At 35.8% G+C, this 26760-nt stretch overlaps 1 protein-coding gene across 5 annotated transcripts in view; it reads right to left on the bottom strand.

Moving 5' to 3' along the window:
• smash (smallish) overlaps window positions 1–25724 on the bottom strand; it is a 222116-nt gene extending 196392 nt beyond the window's left edge. For 3 of the 5 annotated variants that reach the window (XM_012293075.2, XM_012293074.2, XM_012293078.2), the window contains exon 1: window positions 25373–25722. The gene's annotated coding sequence lies outside the window, so the exon portion shown is untranslated. Of the gene's footprint in view, window positions 1–25372 lie in introns of all 5 variants that reach the window. The other 2 variants (XM_076535876.1, XM_012293079.2) reach the window with 2 other exon arrangements.
• Between the last annotated feature and the right edge of the window lie 1036 nt (window positions 25725–26760).

The following is a 26760-nucleotide window of genomic DNA, read 5'->3' as shown; positions in this document are numbered from 1 at the left end:
TTTTAATAGACTTCAGACACGATATGGTGCCAAACACCTGTTGCAAATCTACTGCTATGCATATTGCTAACCTTGCATTGTACCACCTGCACATACTACCTGATTGTGTATTCATCCCAGAACATCTGACAAAGGAACATATCTATTACCAATTGCCATGAACACAATTTCAACGTGATTATTCGATTAAAATATAGTCCATTAAAAGGTGACAACTTCATTTGGCACGATATCGACTGCATCGTAACGTTTATTTAAAAGCTCGCCGATGGAAAGCGTTTGCTCGTTCAAGGTAGTTTACAAGTGGCAGAAAGGAGAGAAGTTGCATAATCATCGACGTGTAGCGGTACACCGAGAGAAGCTACCTATCTGCCAAGCAATGACTTAACTATTCTTCGAATGGTAATAGTAAATGCTACGATAACGACTTGTCAAAAGGAACGCTTAAAATAAGAAAACTAAGTGCAATCTGACATTACGCGTGATATCACGTATTTGCAGGGGACCGTACACTTTATTTTACACGCTCGGATCGACGCTGGAATACGTACTTTGTAATGCTAGACGTGTTCTATAAAAGTGCATAGAGATCTTATGATTCGCTGTGCACGTTCTCCATTGTATGTTAAAACATGTAGTTTATCGTGTCATAGACAACTTTTAAAACTTAAGGAGTTACCGAGTGTCTGTGTAAATTTTAAATTAGGTGATGGTTTTACGAACATGTTATTCTGGTACATGGTTTTACGAACGTGTTATTCATAATTTTTATTTATTAGGAGACAGGACAGAAGCAATGTGGATATTTTAAAATTAAATAAATTTATAAATATGGAAATTTTCATGCGGTATAATTATGCAGTGTTTATATATTAAATTTATTTGCTATATTTATACCATAAAACCTTCGAAAATTGAGAACGAGGGTAATGTAATTCAAACAAATTAGTCAAAACGTTCAACTGGTTGGTTAACAAGTACAAATGTATAAGATTATCACAGAGATCATTTTGCTTACTAAGCATACAAAAATTTAAAAAGTTTAAGGCTTTTTAAATTACATGTAACTACTGTTTATTTATTGCACCGAATATAACCTCAATATGCAATATGGATTGAGGTCGATTGTTTTACCTTGCAGAGTTTACACGGTAAATAATGAAACTATTAAATAAATTTACTTCGCTCTTATTAACCAGAATGATATTGTAAAGAAATGTTTCAATTTAATGAGTGCTGAAGTTTCAGTTTACGTTTGCGACTCCCTCATTAATAGATACATTGAATATTTGAAAACATTTCTATAGAAATAATTAAAAATAGAAATACTTTTTCATGAAATCTTCAATATATTCAGTGTGAGTAACATGCTTGAAACTGAATGTATGATATCGTTAATGGTTCAAGTTCATTTAAGATTTTGTGAGGTTCTGACCAGAGCTATCCTAAGATTCATGCTAGCTATAAACAGAATAAGCTCTCAAGTTTATTATTCCTCAATCAAGTCTATCAAGTCTATAACACCTCAAGGTGTTCAAACCTCAAGAGGTCTTCAAACCTCAAGCTTTGTCTCTTTTCCAAAACTTTAATATGTGGTATGATTAACATCGACTATTTGCATACATCAACAAGTTATTACAGAAATGATTGCCAAGAGATACTATTCTTCCGCTTTATTTGCAATTTAAAACCAGACATACACCTAACGTCAGATGTTTCCACTACTGAATCCAGTAACTGAGAGCCCGGAGTGAAAAGGAATTACTGCAGAAAGAAATGCAGGAGGATGAAGACCGTATTCCATGACACCAACTAGACAGCGACTTCCGACTCTATTTAACTGTACTCTCTATGCACTATTTAACCGACATAGTCTAGCTCGCGGATTCCAGCTCGCGACTAGTAATTCCACGTTCTAGATTTGTCTTCGGAAGGGTCGTATGTACATCATGTCTAACGTACTTCCTTTCATTCGGATCTCGAAGAAACGGGCCGTGGGTTGACGTTAAAAGCGACGTCTTGTTGAAAAGCGTTAACTGTCAGCGTGGCAGTTACTCTAACTGTGCCTCGCGGTACTTACGTAGAAATCAACCGTTCTGCGAGGCATTGTCATTTTTCTCGGTTGCTCCTCGCGTGTAATTTACGTCGAGGACAAAAGAGGAGGATTCCTCTCGTGCATGCGACCTCCGCGGATTCCTCGACGCGGAACGAAGACGAGACGAAGAAACACGCGAGCGAGTACGCGCGCGCAACCGCACTCACGAGGCGCATCGTCAGGTGCATGTGCCGTGACTGCAACCGAGAAGCAGCATCCATGTCGTGGACTCGTGCCAACGGTATCGCGTGTGTATGTGTTTTTGCACCTTAAGGACCTCGAGGACGAGGTCAATGACACCTTTGTATCGTGGACGATGACGACACCCGTCCACTGGACCGATTATTTCATCCGATCAGACTCCTCGTCTTTCAGATTCTGGGACACGTCCAGTACACCCTCCTGATCTTACCAACAATATTTTCTATCTCATCTTTCCACCAAGGTGAAAGTTGATGAATGTTTCTCGTGTCGGAATCATTTTGTAGCTATATTTTATCATGGAATCGACAGTGATATACTGCTTGACATCGATAGTGGCACAACTCAGAAAATTACGGAGAAAAAATCTCATGTTTTTATTTATGAAAATACTAAGGTTCATTAATTTTTATGTGTCCATGTTAATTTATTATAAATATACAGCTTTCATATAATATGGGGCAACCTTGCATTTAGTAAAAATACATTGAAATTTTGAAAAATTTATTACAAATATGAAATATAATCTCAGAAATACAATACTATAATGGAATAATTGTTTGAACAGAAGGATGAAGGGAGATGAAAGAAATAAAAGTAACGATGCAAAAGAAAATGGAATGCAAATACACAGAATAGTGAAAAAGGAAATACATATCAAAATTAAGTAGACGAAATTGATATAGCAAAAATGTAACAGTGGCAACAGAACTGATGGTGATAATACTGCAACACTATCGATGTAGCAATAGTAATGATGACAACTAATAACATTTAACCCTTTGCATAACAATATCAATCTTGTAAAAAATATGTCATACAATTACATTAGAAACACAATAAGTACATATAAAGTTTCTTTTAAAAACATCCGTGTTCTGTAAAAATCGATAATCGTGCATTTCCATTGCTCTCTTTAAATTCTAAAATTATCGATAGTAAACATGATGTCCGAGTTTAGTAATATATTCAACATAGTCGCAAAACCAGTATCGAAACTTGTCACCTGTGTTTCGATGTAACTATCGTCGATAATTATCAGACATAGAGCGCACGGTTACATACACGGTAAGTACATCATGTTCCACATCGCTTATTCCAGCTGTCCTCATTTGGCACTCATCTTCAACGTTCTCCATGCTCTTCCGCCATACATCGAGACAATTTATTGGCGTACGGATGACATTAATTGTGAGCACTGTTACGTTTCTGCCAAATCAACTGACATTGAACGATGAATAAGCGTATCTCGTGACACCCTGCCAGTCAACACCTACGGGGCATTTTCTGATCTCGCGTAGGATGTATATCTCGGCAAAGATGCATTCCAACGATCCAATGACACGCGAATTTATTATTTTGAAATTTAATTAAACCCACGCGTTAGTCGATCGCTACGCATTGGCGATTCTGTTCGGTGTCTCGTTTATAATTATATGTAAGCTGATCGTCTAACTAAATTTACTTTTGACATTTTAGTTTCGGCTGCGTTTAGAAACGTATTAATCCTTGCAAATTTAGTTGTGCTTTGTTTAGTTAACATTTTGTAATCTACAAGGTTTAAAGACAGAAAGAAAACAAAATGTTCCAAGACAGAAGGATCAATGAAAATTTTTGTACGAGAAACAGAAATATGTACTGAGTCTAGCACTTGGTTATTATAAATCAAGTTTCATGAACAAAATTATTGAATTTACATTCGAATACTGAGTTACATGATTGTAGCATGTGCAATCATCGAAATTAACATCTAATGCATGTTTGAATATGGATCAGATAATATGCAAACGTTAGAAGACGACTTTAGAAAAATTTGTGAATCTTAAACTTTTAATTCACTTCCTCACTATAATAATTTTTTACATTGAATTCACATTGAGTTTACATTGAATCATTAAAGTTTATTCGATTAACGGTGCCGAGTAGCTCCACAGCTTTCAAGAGTTAATCACAGGTGCGGCACGATTTCAATTTGGTGGATCCAAGGCTGAAAAAGGAGGAGAATTATTTTGTAGCCTGGTCGTGTGTATCTTCGGACGAATCGATAAAAAATGCGCGGCGTGGTGCGGCAGCGACAGGAAGTATTTTGAATAGACAGGAAGACCGAGGTAGGTGAAAACGTTGCCAGCTGAAATGGGTGAAAACAAGATTCGAGAAGGTACGGAAAGGCCAGATACGTGTTCGAAGAGTTAAGCAGGTCAGTTGGAAATAAGCGTAAAGGCTGCTGTCAGCTGCCAAAAGATTTAATCGTCTGAAAATCGCATTGTTGCAATTCCTTAAACTGTTCTAGAACCTCCTCGCCTCGACAAATCAATAATTCAGGTCTTCTATACGTTGCCAACTAATTCAACCGGAAAATTGGACAACGCAAGTATTTAGTACTACGAATGTGTTTTACAAGTAAAATAATGATTTTCTACTTCACTTTTTCTTATGTGACATTTACTTTAAACAATCGAAAACAATTCTGTTACAAATTATTATGACTTATGAGATTTGGATTGACCATATTTTGACGAGTCTGACACGTGACACACTCGAACTTTACTTATAGTTAATCTTGCTTAACTCTTTGGGTCACGGTGGGATTAAAAGTGCCCCACCTTTTTGATGTATTTCACGGCATGGTGGGACATTTTTAGTTCCACCATTTTTAGTCCCTACTGCAAGAAATCTTGCAGTAGCTGCATGTGCATAGGTCTATATTTCGCCTTATTTACGTAAAGCAGTTGGTAAGGCTTTCAAATAATGTTACAAATGTATTCATTGTGTTGGCAACATTTAACATGCAATTACTGGCTGAGCAATTGTTATAAACGGAAAGTTTATTGCACTCATATTTTTTTCTTAGTTTCATAATAAAAATCGCAGAGGTAAGTTAATTTCTATAAAAATTATATTATTACACTGTGATTTTATCGATTACAGTAAAAAGTTATGTACTTTCATTAAAAATATGAAATATTTATTAAGCACACAGTATCTAAAAAGAAATATCTTTTAAAATCGTGAATGGTTTATTTTGACAAGAGATATGTAACTGAAATTTACCAAACCAATATCAAATGCAATATCAATGCATTAATCACAGTTTCTGCTTATTGAACCATAACCTTCATTACAGAATATTCTCATTAAAATTCATAGAGAAACAGTTCATGAATTTTACGCTGATCCGCTGTTTACTACACATTACTATTAAAGACCTGTTCGGTATTAAAAATGTTAATTAAAACTTTATGTTGCCAGCTTAATCAACCTTTAAATCGACACGATGCAAGTTTTATGTTACTTTCATTTCATGAAATGACGCTAGGCATTTAATATTTCGCAATCAAGCATTTGATATGCAACAACCTATTACGTATCTTCTTAATCCTGTAATGCGTGTGACGATAAATATCTCATTTCCGTCGAAATGTAAATATCTATGGAAATTCGAAGGAACTCAGGTATAAAAATATATCATTCGTTCCAGCATCTTGAAATTCAAATAAATTTCTAGCATATCAATACCGCCTTTCTAATTCTTTTAATATCGTAAGAAAATTTTATTCGCTTAAAATCGTGTAATGTATAGTCGACGATTGCTAAGAATCGCTTATACGATTATCTAATTAAATTTTAATCGTTCTAGAATTAAATTGAGTGAGCCACGATTAACCGCGTGTACTACTTCTGTGCTTTCCTTTCCACGAATCGAAAAACAATTTCATATTTTGTGAGAACAAATACTCGAGCAATTTTACTCGACTAGAAAAATATAAAATTAATAAAGTACAATTGAATAACCGTTAGTTAATACAATAAATGGTTATACAATTGGACCACGTAGGTAAATGATTCCTCTTTATTTACACAAAATTAAACAAGTTCATTATGTACAACATATCGAACAATAGATCAACATTACTCAATTTTAGAATCAATAACATGTTGAAATTATGAGCAATTCGTTGAAACCCAATTCGTTTTACCTTCGTTATGTGACAGAACATACTATTGTGATCTATTGTCACCGGATATCCGACGTTTCCTGTACAATTCTATGCGATTCATTGTCCTATTATTCTATAAAGGTTGGGGAAGCCTGATGATACACTCGCGGAGAGCATGAAATTCAATAGTGAACTACGAACTCCAGTTTCATTTACAACAGTGTTCAAATATATATGAATTTATGGACACGTTTACCAGCTGGAACATTTAAACGGTTGTAATTTCGGTGTTTCGATATTTGCAAATTTCGAAGCTCCTAAATTTCAAAATTCCAAATTTTCAAAATTGGAATTTCTCAATTTCTCAATTTTTCAATTTTTCAATTTTTCAATTTTTCAATTTTTCAATTTCTCAATTTCTCAATTTCTCAATTTCTCAATATCACAATTTCCAAATTTACCAATTTACCAAATTCTCAAATATCTAAATCTTCAATTTCCCAGCTTTCCAAATTTTCAAGATCGCACATTCTTAAATATCTAATTGCCAATTCCCTAAATTCCCAATTTCCTAAATTTCCAAAGCCTTAAATTCCCAATTCCGTAAATTCTCAAACCCCTAAATTCCCAATTCCCTAAATTCTCAGACCCCTAAATTCCCAATTCCCTAAATTTCCAATTCCTTAAATTTCCAAACCCTTAATTTCCCAATTCCCTAAATTTTCAAACCCCTAAATTCCCAATTCTCTAAATTCTCAATTTCCTAAATTTCCAAACCCTTAAATTCCCAATTCCCTAAATTCTCAAATCCCTAAATTCCCAATTCCCTAAATTCTCAGACCCCTAAATTCCCAATTTCTTAAATTTCCAAACCCTTAATTTCCCAATTCTCTAAATTCCCAATTCCTTAATCCCAAAATCCCAAATCTAGTTCTCAATTTCCTAAATATCTAATATAAATCCCTAGTTCCAAAAATTCCCAAAATCTTAAATGTGGACCTAATTTCTCAAACTTCTAAATTCTCAAATTTCCAAGTACCCAAACCTCGATTTCTCAAATATTCAAATCTCCAAATCCACATCTTCAAATACCCAAATATTCAAACTCTCGAATTAAATAATTCCCAAATTTCCAAATTCATAAGTCACTTTCTAAATTTCTAAATTAAAAGTTTAAAAATTTGATTCACCTTCCACGAGCTCTTCTACGTGCACTTAATCTGTCTTTCACTACTCAAGACTATTTCCTAGAGCCACAGGTGACATTTTCTTCCATACGTGTTTCCTTTAATTAAACCGACACGCCATTCACGCCTGTTACGTCGCTGAATATATTAATATCAATATGCATTTTAGAGGGGCGTAACGGTTGCCTGTGTGTTCGTATCGTTGTTCAGCGCAATTTACACGAACGAACACACGTTATTGCACCAATTCACCGAGCTCCAGTCATATTCATAATCACGTCACGTTTCGTGGTATAAAGGTAAGGCAAGCACCTGTTACTTTGATAAATTATTCCAAGCATCGAGATCCGATAGTCTGGGTATTACGTACGACGGAATTTTTAGACCTCAGGAATGCGACGAAGCACCCTAACGACCGTCTCCCAGTTATTGATTGAAATTCTTCTCCCCACTGAATCAACGTTTCCACTGGGGATTCGCCCTATGGGACTGTTAACTCAAGTTCTGCAAGGAGCTGCGGCAGATAATATCTCCGATGTAAAAAATATTCCTTCTCCACGTTTTTCAATTTTCCCTAGCATTTGCGTTCATCTCGATTAAAATAAATTTCCGTAAGATCTAGCTGATTCCTGTTAAGACTAAACCTACCAGTGTATAACGCAAATTTAATATAAAATTGACAATATATAAAGGAATAAATAAATAAACGATAAATCATAAATTGATATACAAATTAGTTCTTTATATCGGTAGAAAGTGATGAAGACTCTATTTGTTAATCCTTTAAATTTTGTACATTAAACCACTATTCTAATGAAGTTTTAATATAATAAAGTACTTATTAGTCGACGCTAATGGACGATTCGTTTATTGTTTTCATGTTTCATACAATTTTATATGGAATATTTTTTACACCGGTATATAGCTACAATTTTCTGACATCAGTGACGCTTTGTATTGATCGATGCTTCACATCTGACGTTTGTATGGGGGACTCTCCCCCATACTTACCTATCCAAGTGGTGTACAGAGTCACGAAGGGTGGCATTGTGTGCATGAGTAATGAGAGAAACATATCATACAGTGTTTACAAACATGTACGTATCTTTCATCTTTCTTCATACCTATGCAAACAGGTATGTGGCATTAAGATTATAGAAACATTACTAAATTATCACTGTATTTATGAAGATAAAAGCTGTTTTAATTTATGGGTATAATACAGATTGTAGAGAATAACAATTTTGATGTCATTGTACGATTTTCTCAGTAATTCATATTTCTTCAGAAATGTTAACTGTTGCAATTTCTATGCAAAGAACATGCTTGTAATATACAGGGGTTGTCAATAAAATTTAGACTTTATCATTATACATACATTTCACTAGAGAGAACACGCAATGGTTAATATTATGTTAATTACATATTTTAAAATTACAAACATTAAAAATTACTATCATCACCATTAAAGTCGTCCAATATTTTTATTATAACTTTCACATTTCATATTAACATGTATGCATTTTGTTAGCTTCATTTCATTCATCGAACAGAATAAATATAATTAAAATTCTTTCTCTGGTTACCAAAGAAAATATCTATCAATTTACCTTCCCCAAAGAAACAACTTTACTACGCTAATTAAAGGTAATAATCCCTTAGAACTTCAAAATACAATTTTCCAAATGAGTCATAACATAAAGGGCTGATAGTATTAATTCAAGTAGGTGAAATGCCTGTGGGGATCCGTGTAATTATTCCTGAGCAGCGTACGAGGGTTAACAGGGTTCACTGCAACGAACGTGCATACATTACCTGCGAAAAACCTTCGCAGTTTCCTAAAGACCACTACGACCCCGTAATTTCTCTCATTAGCATTTTTCTACAACGTAAGGAGATCGTAGATTTTGTCAGCGTTTTATTATATTTCAGACTTACTTCTCACGCTACTCACTCGAGTACTTACGAAAAGGAAATCCTTTGAGAGCGGTACACTTACTGCGTGGGAGTTTTCCTCTCTTTCTTATCATATACCACGTTTGTACGGTATGAAAAATCATGTGAATGAATTTGATTTTTAAATATTTTCTGGTCAACGCTTATACTCATGTGTTTACTAAGTAGCAATGTATGAAATTTCCAATATTGGAAACCGTTAGACAATTTGTTACGTAATACCAGCAGATAGCAACACTTAGACTGCATCAATTTTATTTGTTGAAAATAACAGACAATTTGCAAATAAGCCAATTTGTAGTTCAACAAATTTCAAACTTGATGTACTGCAAGAATCACTGTATGGTGATTGATATCTTACAATCAAATACAAAGAATCATATCAAAACTAAAAGAGAACATTTTCCAAAAATTAAACATTGCTTCAATATTTTTTCAAATTAATACAAGTACTTTAGAAAAGTACATTAAGAAATTAAAGTACTTAAAATAGAGATAAAAATTCGAGGCGGTATTCAAACGAGAAGGTAGGGAACGTTCAATGCAGTCTTTGAAAAGGCGTTAAACGAGAGGAAACGAAAAAAAGTAACTACGACTTGTGGGTGTGAAACACGACGGGGAACAGTGTTTGCACGAAACGAGGAAAAAGACATAGGTTACAAAAGATAACGCCGCAAAGAGAACAGAACGTGCCACGCCTTTTCTCCTAACAACTCTTTCGACTAACGTAACACTTTTCTACATAACATCGAATAACCGTACATTTTTAACATTCCATTACAAATTTTCAAAGTTCGTTTAACCCTTACGATGTAGCGCGTTAATCAAATTCAGAATTTAGGATACTGGAAAATTGTATAAAAGGAGCAATCGCTTGTGAGTAACGTTACACATTTAGATGGCCTTTAATTTAGAGACTAACGGACAGTTTTTAATATACGTATACGTTCATATATTATTATATGCTCCGACAACATATATTCTTTTAAGAGTTTAACATTAATCGAAATAATTTTCAAATTCAAGTTTAAAATAAAAAGTTACTCAAAAAATAATGAATAATTTCTAAAACGAGTTTCCAGTTGAATATAAATTCGAATTCATGAAATTCAAATAATATTTGAATAAAGTAAACAAATAATATTTAACTCTAATAAACTTTGATTTGAATTGTAACATCAATCGTTATGTTCATAGTAATACGGTTTTATTCGAAAATATTTCTATTCTAGTAAAATATTATTAGTTATTTTCGAATAATCGCATTTCATTCATAATTTATAACACACATGAAAATGATTAGAATAACTGCAATAATAAACACGTTTTGTCACAATTACAGCGGATCATTTCTTGCAGTAACATCAGATGTGATCAAGATCGAAGTGTAAATTTCTGAGAACGTCTTAACAGTATCGATGCCATTCGTTCCGGAAGATCCGACGAAAGAATGCAATAAGAAACCGTGCTGCAAAAGAAATGCACGAGGCTGTTCACACGAGAAACACGAGAGAAAAAAATCTCTTGCTGCAATAACACCGCAACGAGGACACCGCACCGTACGTAACGCCTTCTTCGTCAAGGATCTTCTCGCAACTGTATCTCGCTAATTTGCAACGTAAAAATGTGCATGTGTGCACGAAACTTTGCATCTTGCCTCGTGGTTCGTCAGCATTCTGATCGTCACAATGATTCAGCGAGAACGAAAGTCGTATAATTGTAACCGATGACTGCATGCCCACATAATTGCCATAAAGAAAGTTTGTTTACTTCCTGTACTGGATATTTTACAATTTCATTCTGAGAATGCGGTCATTAGCTTCATTTTTCGGTTGAACGGGATTAAATACACCGGATAAGGTTGTAGATCAAAGTGAGACAAGACGAAGAACAGCTGTGAACGAAGCGTTCATCGTGTATACATTGCGCAAATGTTTCCACTGGTATCATTAAGTGACGAACGTTTTAAAACAGATCAGTCTTGTAATATTTGACATTGGAGACATGTAATGTGTCGGGAATGTTATTTTAATGGAAATGTGTTCGAGACGTTAGGCTTGCGTAATCCGATTTTTTTATGTATGAGAGCTGAACATCATATAAATACTTATAATAGTTAGTAAATATTAATTAATAAAATATCGATAATTAAAAAATTGCAATTAGAAAATTATAACGAAAATTATAAAATTACTTTGATTTTTATAAGTAATTCAACTGGGGTACTAAATATCTATTATGATTAATAATATAATTTATTTAATATAACTTAACTATTAGGTTCTTAAATAATAAGTAAAATCTGGAGTACTATGAGTGATACGATGATGAGCATAGCAGTCAAGAGTTAAAGGTAAACAAATTTCCACAGACACATATAAATAGTGATACGAAGTATTTTTAATGGAATTTGTAACGTGTTTTGTTTCATTATGCAAATATTGATAAATATGTATAAAAAGTGGCATAATATGATAAGTCATATCTATTGACGCAAATACATTCTTTATGCGCACACAAGTGGTATTCGATGCGACATATTTTCCTTAATTAATTAGCGCAAACTGAAGCAACAAGACACAGTTGCGAAACTTTTATATAATTATTATTATATAAGTTCCGCAAACAAGTTCACAGTAATAATTGTTATTATCAACTTATCGGCAATTTATTGATAATTGTTCCAAAAATAAAAATTTTTACCGCAATGCTATTTTTACTTTCAGTGGTAAAAATATGATTAATATTCAAACGATGGCAGACAAAGTTAAAATTTTTAGTATATTACCACAAAGTTGCAAATTGAAAGAGTAAACAACAGAATATCAAGACAAAACAACATCAACTCTAAAATAAAAAATTATTTAATAATTTAATTAATGATAATTAACCAATTAATCTTACAACTAAGATTTTACCGAAAAAAATGCATTCGGTAATTTGAGACAAATATAACGAGGGTATGTAGGTCAAAAATTCCACGTCCTCTGCAATTCCTTTAGAGTAGCAAGTTTCTACACAATGTGAATGCACGCAGCGACCATAAATGGGACATGGATGTAAAAAAAATCGAATCGTTAGGTTTAGAAAGTTGGCAACTTTCATGAATGGACAAAGTTATGATCGACGAAACTTCCATTGATTTCCCACTTACCGAAGTTACGGATGCAGTCAGGTGCATCCAGCGGATCTTGCAATTCCGTTCGCTTGGGATGCGCTCCAGAGAAAGTCACGGTAGATCGAGCAACGACTACTACCGTGCAATTTTAATAGACCGCTCGAAAGTCAACGTTTCCGTGGACACAAAGTATGGCCCCCGGTGATCTCTTTAACGCGGACGCTAACTAAAACCATGAAAACGCTTTGATCCTTGCTTTAGTCCCGCCTCTAAAATATCTATCATTAAGATCGCTGAAATTCGTTCAAAGCGAGCGCTTCTTAAACGATATGGCTCTTTGTATTCCGCAATTAGAAACGACCTAGTTTCTCGTAACTAGCAAAACGTGTTTCCTTGATGTTAACGCGTTAAATCGGAGGGATTAAAGCCAGTGGTAGGATTCGTTAGGGAAAATAGCGTCATAAAGAAAAGAAGTGGTGGAGGTCCACTAGGCACTGGTTTCTGAAATATCAAACTCATAAGGTTTCAAATTCAGAATTATAGAAACTTGGAAAATTTTACTGGTTGGACAAATTCAGAAATTTAAGAAAATTTGGAAAATTTAGGATTTTGAAAATGTCAACAGAAATCTGGGAATTAAGGGACTTGGAAATTTGTAAACTTGGACATTTGGAAATTTGAAAATTCGAGAATTTAGGAATTAAGGAGAATAAATATTTTAAGATTTGGAAATGCAGGAATTGAAGGGAAAGTTCGAATTTCAAAAAATTTCGAAATTTAATCTTTCAAACTCGAGAGTACTAACTATTAAAAGTCAATAAAATAAGTATATTTAGACTAAACTTGCAACTGAATTCCTTCCAAATATTTTTCTGCAAACGCAACCTCATTCCACTTGAGGGAAGCCAACAAATGATCATAACTGCGGTAAAAGATTATTGATTCAAACAGTACTGACTCTAATAGCCGTGATAACAAAAACTAATGATAAATATTAGAGTTAAGCAGCTAACAAACTGTAAAATAGATATACAGATACTTAGACGCTGCATCATTCAAGAAGTTAAACAAGAAACTTTCACGTTTCATGTTGTACGATTTCATTACGGTTCAATTTGTAAGTGGGAGCAAAAAATGACGCAGTACATCGACTCGCGAACATTGTACGTGTAATAGATGTTCCAGACATGTTTTCTGTTTCGAGCGTAGGCTTTGGAAGCAAACACGATTCCGCGTTTAACTGTGTTAGCGACCGCGACGTGAATCTATAGTGGCGCCTACGGATGAAACAATAGACAAGTTTCTGTCACATCAGTCTATACGTTCGCAACAAATCTTTCTCCTACATGTATATATGTACATTCTATGTGCATTCGAGTAGCAATAACCTACGTTTTGAACGCCTGTCTGCTGGTACAATGGGACAGCAATGATCTTGCGAACCTTAACCCTCGCAGGATGAAGGCTGAGTCATTTGAGACTAACAATAAGTTTAAAGAAGGGAGCTGGAGATTTGTTTATCTTCATCGTAGTATGATCATGATAATGGTATAAAGGAGGATGAATAGACAACTTCTGTTTTATTATTCAGTAATTAATTATACGGTGATTGGTTGGTCGCCCTTGGAAATTTTTCAAATCGTATGTTTGAAAAATGATTATTCGAATATTAGCTTGTGTGGTTAGATTCGTTTGAAGTAGTTGTGCACTATTTTAACTGAATATGGAATGTTTATGTAGACTAATTTATTAGGTGGTTAGGAATAAAAGTTTGTATTTTTTTGTTAGAAACGTTTGGACATTTTATGGTACAAATAAAATAATAAGTATATATCAGTTACATTTCTAAATAGCTACAACAGCCAAAAAATATTAACATAAATGTACTATAAAGAATCTAATATTCAAAAATTATGTACGACTATGTAGAAAGAGCTTTGTAAAAAAAAGGCTACTTAAAGAATGACGAAGAAAAAATATAACTTAGTTGAAAGTAAATAATGAGGGGACTAAATCCTTAACCTAAATCGGAGTCTACAATGTTGGAATTTTTGCAGTCTACTCCAGATCCAAGAATTTCCTTGAACGAATCGTTCGATAGTCGATCAAGCATCCTTGGACGTCAGCAACCGTAACTTGGAGTCTCGCAATAAATACCTTTCTCATTACCGTAGCTCGTTGCATCGATGCAACGAAACGCATCGTAAACCGCCGCTGCGCGTCCTCGAGGATTCTATCTGGAGGCAAAATCGCGCGCTCACAATCGCGACGAATCTTCCGACTCCTGCGAGCCCGATTAATAAAAAGGATACGAACAGACGCGAGATGAATCACAAGGAAATTTTGCAACGTCACCTTCGAAGCGATTCGAACTCCGCTTCCATCCGCGGTTCGTAGTCTCGCTATCATGGGCAGACTACCGGAAAAGATCCCAACGACACTATTCACTGTTGTCCCGACTAATTCGTTACGACTCTTGTTAGAGCTTTTTACGCGTTAGCGAGTGTCTGGAAGCACATGGGGAACCGTGCGTTCTTCTCCTGCTACATTGCGCTACGGTCATCGTCGTGCATCGACCTCTACTGGTCTACTTGGACGAACCTAAGTAAATTTATTAAGTCGATAGGGCTCGCATCCACGGGAAAGTGTAATAATCGTAAAAGCAGCTCCTGAAACCTTGGCTTAGTCGCGTGTGATAAGTCGTTACGGAAGATAATCGATTCCGCTGTACATTCAGTCGTACCGAGGAACGAGAGCATTTTAGTCTCCATTATAACGGTTGTATCTCCGAATTATGACTCGACTTTTTGCGAGCTCTTTGTTTGATAGAAATCTGACACAAAATTTGGGAGATATCAGACAATAAGGATGGAACAGCTTAGGAAACATCAGGAAGGACCTTGATACACATTTTCAAATTTTCAAACTGAGATCTTTAGAAATTTTCATATTGAGATATTTATAAATAGTTTATTTTAAAAGTGGTATAAGTCCATTAAAACAATGAGATATCACATAATTTGTGATTAATTTAGCGTGAATTTCTTATCTGAAGCTTGCAGATCCATAAAATTAACAATTTCTAGATTAGGAAATTATGAAAAATTATATCAGAGTACAGACCGTACACAGATAACAGTAAAATATATGAATGGATAGCAATGTAATGAATAAATTCTGAAATTTGCATGATTAATATTCTAGCCGTACACGCATCGATTAATTCGCCTAATTAGAGTAGCTCGCAAGTGACACGGGAAGACGTGCTCGATAAGAATCTACCTAGCAATTAGTGAGCAGTTCGTGGTTTCCTTCGAACGACTTACAAATTGCAGTAACACGAGAACAGAGACGACAGATTCGGAGCAAACTATAGGATGGCTCGATATCGGCTTTCTAAATTTGTATCAAACGGCATCACTTTCACCGCCCGGATCGATAAATCGCAGGATGTAATTCACTGGTCTTCGTGAGAGAAAACTAAGTATGATCGACGATTTTTCGTAACCATTTCGACTCTTAAGGTGGTCTGTGTGGACCGATAGGTTCTGGAACAGAGTATCTGATCACCTGGCCCATATTCGGATGGGAAGATTCATGACTGCGGTTCTTTTAACTGTACCTTTATAGAGATTAGAGCAAAGATCACGGTATTTCGCCATGACGAGCTATTGTACCTGTAGCAGGACAGCTGAATATTACGTAACTTTGAGATAAGGACTATTATTTAAACGGTAACTTGATATTATAATACTTTGCATTTGCACTTTCATTGTTTGTTATAATATTTTGAACTGATAATTTGAATTACGTGTATAGAATGAATTAAAGGAAGTAACAAATTAATTAAGCGGAAAGTGTTTTAAGAGACCTGAAATAAAAATATGAAACTATGAAGAATCTAGAGTATGAAGTAAAACAATATATTCAAAAAGGCTATTTCTATGAAGAAACAACCTAGATTTTTATGCACATGCAATAACGAATTAATCATGTAACAAGATTATTATATTAAATATTCGTTTTAAGAGCTTCGTGACTTATACTCTTCGTAAAGTTTCTATTTATCCATTAAGATTGTTAACACAGAATTTCGCAACTTCCGAGAAAAAATAATAATCTCTACATCGAAATGTTTTGTAACTACATAAATATCCATTAGAACTTTATCAGATGCTAAATACTGTAATTATGTCTGCGTGAAAACAATCTCTATTAAATCAATGAAATTAGTGAATCTTACACCTATTTTGAATCAAGATGCTAACGATTTAGATTTCATTAATGAGAAAATACTATTGAGTTTGAATGTGCAACTAAGTAAATTTAATCGAATGCTGGTACTTTAATAAGCTTCATTTATTTAAATTCTCCGACCATATAATTTCATTGAGCAACCAAATGTGTTGACGCTTTCAATCACTAGCCTCTCTCTGCATCGTGTTAGGTAAAATCAAGGAAGAGAGCGGAACTGACGTTTTCTCGATCGATCAGGAAACAAATCGGTGAAAACTGTCACCGTGGTTAACCGTATTTATGCTCAACCATGAAGGATCTCTTTATTTCTCCATCAATAACTCCTAACTAGTACAAGATGAACTCTAAATATTCTTGGAAAAAGTAGCTACATTTACCGGTGCAAAGTCACGTTCCTTGCAGTGGAAATATTTAATCGTTCGTGCCTGAACAAGTAAACATTTCTTACTACAAACGCAATACGATCGATAGAACGAGAAATGCGCTTTCTTTTTCCCTTGAATTCCACAAATAGCGACTCTTGGAAGCTGTTAGACGTATGAAACGTAGATTTTGGCAATGAAAGGACAGATGCGATTTTATGACGTAAAAATACCGTAAAGTAGCACTTATGGTACACTGATTTAAAGCTTAAAGATTGATGACAATTATATAAGATTTTCGTTAATATTTTTAGTATATAATGGTCAGCTGCCAATTACGGAACAATGGCCGATTTCGAAACATAAAATCCGGCACAGATTAATGACATACATAAAAGTATCTTAAAATAGCACTTTTATTGCATTAATTGGAACCTTAAATGAAAATAAATGTACTGAAAATGATTGTGTAATCAGTTCGCTAATACGTTTCATAAAAGTTAGCACTGATAAGAAATCTTTAATCGTGCATTAGGTTGTGGCATGTCGAATGGATTTTGAAATATGAAAAAGTCGATGGGGTTTGTTGATATAAAACTACTGCAAAATACTCGTATCATGTTAATTTGCAATTTGAAGTTTAATGAAAACGACTGCGTAAATGTTTCATTAAGATTCTGAGTACAAAATAGCTAGTTATATCAGCAATCTTTAAAGTCTAACACAATACAAAAGTATTAGCAAGCTTATGTTATGTCGATTTAGAATTTAACGTTTACTAAAAGTGATTAGGAAATATGAAAGCTAAGAAGTATGGAGATATGAATTGTAAGGTTTAGGTTAGAAGAATTATTACCACGCCATTAACTATAAATTATAACACTTTTTATTCAAATTTTTTTCTGTTTTGTTATAGTCCGAGTAAAATATGTATTTCTGGAGTCTTCTAAAATTGTGTAAAATTTTTGAGTAAGTTCATGTTTCGAAGATCGTGCCACTCTCTACGTCAGATAAATTTGTAAAATTAACTTTATCTATAAGAGGTATTCATTATTGTCGTATGAGAACATGTAACGGTGTTTATCTGCCAATTCCCATAACGATACGCATACCCTCTAATCAAACCACTTGCGACTCCCTTTTACAAGAGGGATAAGTGGACCATAAACATAATCAAACCTCTCCATATATCCTCTCGGTCCGAAGGAACCATAAAATGGGGTGAACAGAAGCACAACTTCGGTGAAAATACATATAATTTATTAAAAATTCTTATATATCTCTCAACTTTACGTTTCTGAACATATTAAGAGCAATCAGAAAGCATATACTAAAATACAATCAGTAATAAAAAATATTGTAATTAATATACTGATGAGTCACAATGAAATATCATTAGTTACTTGTACCTTTCTAAAACCCACCACCATTATTATTTCCGTTCGTTACGATTACTACGTACAAAGTTAAATTTTTCTAATTAAAAATAACATAATATTTTTATTCTAAAATTCTCCTACTAAAATAGAACATAAATATTTCAAACTGGTCGGAGTTTTTTAAACGCCACATGTCCAATCCAAGATAAAATATTAAGTCTAATGGAAGTAAAATGTATAGAGATAAAGCTATCAAAACTGATATAAACTTAATTAAGAAGATAACCACGTTTCGATGACAAATCAAGAGGACCCGAAGCTCGGGCAGTCCTGCGTCACGGGAAATCCTGTTCCCCATCCATCCACACGGTTCCACCCTAATGCTTTAGCACGCTGAAGATGCACAAGTTCAGGTTTATCGAGAGTTCTCTCGGACGTTGTAACGGCACTCGAAACGTCGCTCCTGCACGTCTCTCCCATTTCATCTCCTCCGGCAAGGCTCTTCCTCTTCATCCACGCTCGACGTACGCACGCCGCACGCACATACGCGTTCCCCGTGTTCACCTACACGCTCGTAAACGCGTTACACCGAGACGACCGGTTTAATACGGCACCAAACAAACCACGCGTCGACGAACAACAACGGTATATACAATCGTGATCTTCCTTGCGTTTCGTAAAGTCCGCACGTATTTCGGCTCCCTTCTGCTCACGAGCCCCTTGGACGGGTTTCAAAGGGAGAACAGAGCCAGAGGGACTCGCGAATTTACGAGCGAATCGGCCACCGGCAAGTTTTTAAATTATTCGGAAGCCACGGAGATACTGTGGAAGCTGAGAACCGACATTACACTACAGGCACGTTCTTTATTATCCTGCAGGTATTCTGCGAATGTATACTCGGCTGCGACGTACCCTTCTTTTCGATGAGAACTGCAGGGGAGGACTTTTATCTTCGATTTTGAACAATCAAATGGAAGAAATTTGAGAATTTTCAAAATTTTAAACCTTTAAATTTCCAAGTGCTTAACTTTCCATTTTAATATTTTGTAATATTTTACACATCAAATTATCAACTTTTCAAGTAACAAATTCATAAATTCCAACTTTGTCAGTATTTCAATTCATAAATTTCCTACTCTTCTAATATACAAATAAGTTCACAAGTCTCTGAAGTTCCCAAAATCCTAAATTTCCACATTTCTATGTCTTCAAATTTCTAAGTTCCCCAAGTCTCTAAATATCCAAATTTTCAAATTCTTAAATTCTCGAATTTCTAAATTCCTAAATGTTCCAAATTAAAATATTCTCATTACACCGCATTTCTAAGTAACCACATATAAAATGGATCTGAATCTATAGAATTTGTAATATTTCAATCGTAGAAAATCTAGTCGCTGTTTTGATAATACAGAATCGGTACAGACGATCCTTTTCTTCAGATAAATGAAACGATGAAGTCTTTGAAATTCTATGCAAACGAAGTTGCTAGATAACGAAATCCTAACTTCAATGGTCCGAAAGTAGTTCATTGATGCTCTGGAATGTTAAATCAAAGGCGTGGTCAATTCAAAGCTTCTGGTTAATTTCCCTTATTTTCTGCCATTAAGCAAACATGTGAACAACAAGAACGCCTAATGACCGGCTGAATATGCAAAATTAATAAGGGGTTCAACAACGTTTCCAGAATCAACGATGCATTTAACGTGCTACATATTGCGGATTTTTGCGCGAACAAATAAATAAACGTATGCTCGAAACGTTCGCGTTTACTTCGACGATTCGAGATTAGTTCTACATAACATTTACCTACAACTATTCTTCGGCAATGGTAAAACGGTACCTCGGTTCGGGGAATATTCATGATTCCATCGTGAGCCAGGAGATTACAAAAGCGTTTCGTTGGATTAAAGTTTAATGAGAGAGCACGTTTTCCCTCGAAACCGCAATCTGGTTGCAAGACTGCCAAATGAATTGTACTGAATGACGATTAAAAAATGCCGGTGCCGGGTTTAAAATTAGTCGCCGCAAACGGTACTTCGACCGAATCGGTTGCTGAAATAATTGTTTCCGCAGACTGGTCACGATCCATTTTTAACGTAGCAAAATTTTTAACCGGTTGCAACATCCGCCCATGAGGTTCACTAAATGTGTATCTTCTGCCGATGTGGGTGTATACTGTCAAAGCTATGACGTTTCAACCGTCAGATCGTTTTAACTTCTGCCTAATGGATTGCGATGAATACGAAATTCAGAATGGAACTTTGGTTCCATGAAGTTTACAAGTTTCGAATTTCTGGAACTTTTACATTTTTTAACTTTGACTTTGCTTTAGAGTTTAAAACATTGGAAATTTGAGGAACAAGAAATTTTGAAATGAAGGAAATTTGAAATTTTCAAACTTCGAAATTCTGAGATTCAGAACTTCCAAAAATCTGAGATAACCTTAGGATATCGAAAATTGTTGAATTTCACGAATTTTTTTAATTCCATAATTTAGGATTTAGAAGCTTTAAAACCTTGCATTTTTATAGAACAGTATAACTATAACTATGTATGTAGCTATAACAGCTGCACTATTACTTATAATATGAGTACGTATAACATATATATGTATAAATTATTATACAACTTGCATGAATAGAATATATCCATCTGCAGTGCTTAAAGGATTAAAACGACAGTACGAAGTTCACAGCAACAAAGTTAGACTTATTGTATCTACTTCTTACTCAGCATCATCGTCGACGTCTCAATTTATAGAAGCAAAAAGCCCTAATAGGAGAAAGCTACAGCGATATTTCTCTCGTGTTTTGTTTGCGGATTAGTCAGAGGGTGACTACGTGGGGTGCCCTACGAAACATCTTCTGAATCATTCGTGGAGCCAGCAAGTTTTAGAAGCTAGTTTTAGACGCTCGTCTCCCACGGGACAGTCGCGTTCACGCCAGCTTTTCAACAGTGTTTACCACGCGACGTCGGCGACACTTGTGCCTAACAAGTGGATACATACGTAAGACTCGGTCAAACAAGTAACTGTTGTCTGTGTTGGTTTACTCCGGTAAACAGACGAATTTAAGTACTCGGAAGGATATTGCGATGCACCTTAGGAATGCACCTCGATAACTTATCGTTGCGTCTGCAAACGTTGCAATTTAATTGCGATAAAAAGTATGCACTGCGTAAATATGGGTGCAATCGTCAAGAGTATAAAGATCATTTAATTCTAGCACATCTTGCATTTGTTGCTTCATTCATTTTTCTTTTTTGTTCCCTGAATTTCTTTAACTCCTTGATCCACAAGAAATACATATATATGTATATATATGCCACACAAATTTTTGTTACTGCAATTTACTGTTTCACTAATCTTCATGCAATCGCAAAGATTTCGAAATACATATGATTCCGTGCGAAAGTTAAATCAAAGGATAAATTATTTTCAGCAAGAGTCGTTTGCAGTTGAAAAATTTGTTTCGTACGCTAAAAATACAAATTTTCTGAAAAATCAGGAAAATAATGTGCAGCATGGTTGCAGAGGATAACATGACGATCTTTATATCACCGGCGTTATTTACAATTGCTTCCTGGACTTATCGCTGGACAGTACGAATAACAAAGTAGCAACGTAAAGTGTTGCACGGATCAGTCGAAGCGACGTTAAAAGTAAGCAATGCTACCGTAACTCGCTCACGTGTACCAATACTGGCCGCAACAACCGGGAGGAAAGTACTAAAGAAAATGATTTACATTTGGAAAGCAACACTGTAGCGCGTGAAATACACGGTGACACGAGGGAAAATGGATCCCTCAGGCAGCAATAAACTATGCCCCACACACCTCCGGTGACTTCATCTCGTCTTCTTTCCGAAAATAACAGAATTCAATTCGCGAAGAAGAGTAAACAGACTGCATATCTGTCCGGGGCAACTACACGAGGCACCGTAGCAAAATATAAACAATACCCTGTTGAAAAGTGTCCAAGAACTAAATGTAACGTCGACACGAGACACGATTTGGCCCCGACCGGCGAACTAACGTATCGCATAATTTCGGGACTGAAGGTAAGCCGTCGTTTAAATGTCAACGGGTAGTTTAGCATAAAATTTCGCACGGTCCTGAGCACACTGTCACAAAGGGCCGAGATCGTGGCGTAACGGGCCCGAGCAGACTATTTACGCGACGAGACACAAAAACGTTCTCGCGTTACGATTTAAACGACCATCCATTATAGATCACAGGCGGTAATCGGCCATCAGTGCGTACCTATTCCGTATGAATACCCTGAACGTGGCTCCGATCGATAAATACGCTCTCTATTTCCGGCATCTCGCAGGAGGCGTTAACCTTCTTTCCTCTTGTTCGCCTTTAAATCACGGTATCCCATTTGCAGCGCTAAGTTTCCTCCGCTTTATGGTACGCGAGAACCCGAGTGTTTCCTACTGGAGCTATTGATTTGGACCGGATATATGAGATACTCGGGTATCCCGGGTAAAGACCTCGTCAAAATACAGCGAAGTCGTAAATTAAAATCTTGTTAAGAGGTTTCCTGTCAAGTTGAAACTTCAGGATCATATGCTGGGTTATGTTTTACAGTTTCATTTTAATACATTATATGTATAGGGATGTTCACCGGTGCACGTTATTCGCACGTCCGGGCAACACCCCTTGCAGCTGCCCCTGTGAGGGTGTTGCCCGGACGTGCAAGCAACGTGCACCGGTGAACATCGATAGGTAGTACAATAATTCGACATATTGCGGATTGAAACACGCACCATTTATTTATTCATTTATGATTTAGCCTACAGATGTCTGTGGATGACACGATAGAATCTATGGAGTATGAAAAAGTCAAGCGCATATATAATTTAATTTATGTATGCTATGAAGATTTTGATATATTGTAAGTGTATAAACATCCGCAGTCTATTTATTAAAGAGTTCTGTTTCTTACTACGTATGAGTTGCCGCAAGATAATTTATACTGCACATTAACAGCTGTTCTGTCATCAAGAGCTTTGAACACATTTGTTTCGAAAGACGTAAGAGAACCTTTCAAGAAATTAATTGTGCACAAATGAGATTTGACAGTCTGGTAATAACGTCATTATATAATAATAAAAGCAAATCAGAAACAATTCATACTGATATTTAAAAAATTTTATTTTCAATTCATTTGTAGTTAACTCATTTGTTACAGTCACGTTCATGAAACCAATATAAAAGATGAAGAAATAGAAAAGGTTAATTATTATTTATTAATAAGATTAATAATTTCAATAACCTATTTTCAATGAAAAATAGGAGCTCACTAAACTCATCAAAATACAATATGTGTATATATATATTTCTTCCTCATAGTGAACAATTAGACATAACTTACGTCACTAAAGTATATTGACGTATGAGAAGAAAACCATAAAATACGACCTAATTTTTCAAAAGAAAAAACTTAGCAGCAAAATATCTATAAATTTCACAATTTGTGTAAAATAATTCTCATAAAAACTTGGACATGGCTGAAGATGAATTTTGAAATTCATCCAACTCCATTAATTACATCAAAGAAAATAAAAAATTTTAATAAATCTCACAGTATGAATCAAATAGTGATATTCTATTTATTTCTCCTTAAATTTTTAAAGTAAAGATTAAACACCTTCCGAAGATAAAAGGATAAATGAGCAAATAATGGTACTCCATCTGATGAATATTCAACTTGTTTCGTGCATAGAAGTAACCGAAAGACATGATTACAGTTATCATGATATTTCGCTAATGAATGCTCGTGACCTATGATCAATGATCAGTTATAACACGAGTGACCAATAAGCGCTCAATAAATACAGCATTGAAGGTGTCTTTCAAAGCCCACGAATTTGTTCTTATCAAGATTGTAACTCGATAATTGATCATAGACAGCGAGTACTTATGAATAAAATACGATATGCGATCAATAAACAAGTTTCGACTTCGATTTTAATTCCGTTATGAAACGTAAGTGACAAGGAGTGTACGAGTCCTTAGATTTTAAAAGCCACCTTACGATCATAGCACTGATCATAAAACCGTTCATGCTTGCTCACGGCCCACGTCAATGATCACGGTTCGAGACAAGAGTAATCAATGATCACATTTTCGAAAATACTCGATAAATACGATATTTCATTACATGGAGGTTATTTTATTCACCGTCAATGTTTATCGACGATGTCCAAATGACGATCGACGTCCCAAACGAGATTTTCAACTATTTCATGCAGTATCTTGAGTATCAGGTACTCTGATGGCCAGGTATCGCATAAATTGACAGCTCCACTTTCTACGTCCTACACGATTCTTTCTCAACAGAACGAATTCACGAGATTCGAATTGACAGCCAAGAGGACATACACAGTATCGACCGGTTAAATTTATGAATCGATATCTGAACTCCAATCTTTTACGGATGCAACGCCAGTTCCAGAAGCAGGTCGAATTACCTGCACAGCAGGGAAACTGGTATACGCGATCAATTAGATGGTCGTATCGAGAGGCTCCGTTTCTACGATTTCAAGCCCGGATTCGGTTGACTGGCTACAGATCGTTTTGTAACTACACCGTTTGAGAAACGATCTTAACAATCACGATTACGAGGCGCACGTTTCCGAGCGACGGTCAAGCGAGAAGCGCTCGAAACACGCTTCATTTCAAGGTCCTGCTCCGATTCGTATTTTCGACGCAACGTTTCGCTGACACGTTCATCGGATGAACGTAACACGCAATTCACCTATCGCCCGCGACGTAACAGCGCAAGGAAAACAAAAACACGATCAGCAGTGATAGACACACGGAACATAATTCGCGATATGATACGTCTCGATTAGTGAAACGTCAAGATCCTACCTTATAGAGAAGATCCCGTTGCGGGACGCCGAGTAATCCACAGGGATGCAGAGGGTAGAAATCCACAAACTGAACAGCCTCGTCGTCGATGATGTTTGTCCACCAACAAAATCGTACGCACTGATCGTCCGCGATGTGTGTAGATAACACGAGGGGGTTACAAACACTGAGGGACTTTTGTTCGACACGAGTGAAAAAGAGAGAGAGACAGAGGAACGTGTACGCAGCCACCTACGAGAACGACTGTTCGAAACAACGGAGACGAACGAAGATAACCGACTGAACCGGCTCACCGTGAGGGACTGACGATGCTGTTCGATTGCTGCGTGCTCGTTCCGCAGCCTCTGCGCTCGGCTCTCCACGGTTCCGTTCGACGCCAGTCGACTACCTCCGGCTAGCTTCGACCTTTCTCGACTCCCGTGTCGAAGCACCGCTGAGCGAGGAAGAGAAATGGTGGAAACTGTCCGAGAAAGAAAGAAGAAAATATATAGGCTGGCCTCTGGCTCGGCAACCTCGACGAACTTTTGCTCGGGTCGAGGCCGTACGAACGTTTCTGTTTTCGTGCTGGAATTAAAGAGCCTCCTTCGGGATCGGCCCAATGATAACGTAGAATGCATCATCCCGTACTCCGGTGTTACGCAAGCGATCGCTCTCTCGTGGCGTACACAGACGCCCGGGCGACTCCGGCTGGAATTTAATGATCGATAACAGGAATAGTCGCAGCCGATAAACTTGTTAGGAAGCTATTTTTCTATGACAGATAAAGAGACGGGTCACCGAAATTGAACTTTAATCTTTTATAGACTTGGACCGCGATTGGTGCATTTCGCGTTTGTTTTCATTTTCATGATGGCGTTTTGTAATTAATTTCTTAGTCAAGCTTCGTGTCAAAGATTTATTGCGCGTTTATTGTTTCTGGAGTATTTAAGAAGATACGGTATATTTGTGTTTATGAAGAAATAAATCATGTGTCATTTCTTCAGGGAATTTTAGCTTTTTTTTCGGCTGATCTCAGTTTTTGTAGGCTTTTGTAGTTTTCGGGTAATCTACTGATAACGTCTTTTACAGACGATAAATTAAGTTTTGTTTGATTTCATCTTTGCGTTTATTAAAATAGTAATAGATAGTAATAATACATTTTTTTATTTATTTGTTTTGAAATTCACTCGAGAATGAGCACATAAATGCAGGTATCTTGCGATCTCTGCACATTCCGCTAGTTCGCGCCTATTTTTTTGTCTTTTGTTTTATGGAACGTTTCCCATGCATCTGGCTTATGTCTCCAATGGTTTTGTCTTGTAGGAATGGAAATATACAAACTGCTCGAAAAATAGCATTTCTAAAAATCGCATCGTAAAGTTAACACATATTTCGTTCAAAAATACCTT

Source organism: Megachile rotundata, chromosome 9 (genome assembly GCF_050947335.1).
Source record: "Megachile rotundata isolate GNS110a chromosome 9, iyMegRotu1, whole genome shotgun sequence".
NCBI lineage: Eukaryota > Metazoa > Arthropoda > Insecta > Hymenoptera > Megachilidae > Megachile > Megachile rotundata.
This window is presented reverse-complemented; position numbering and strand designations above follow the sequence as displayed.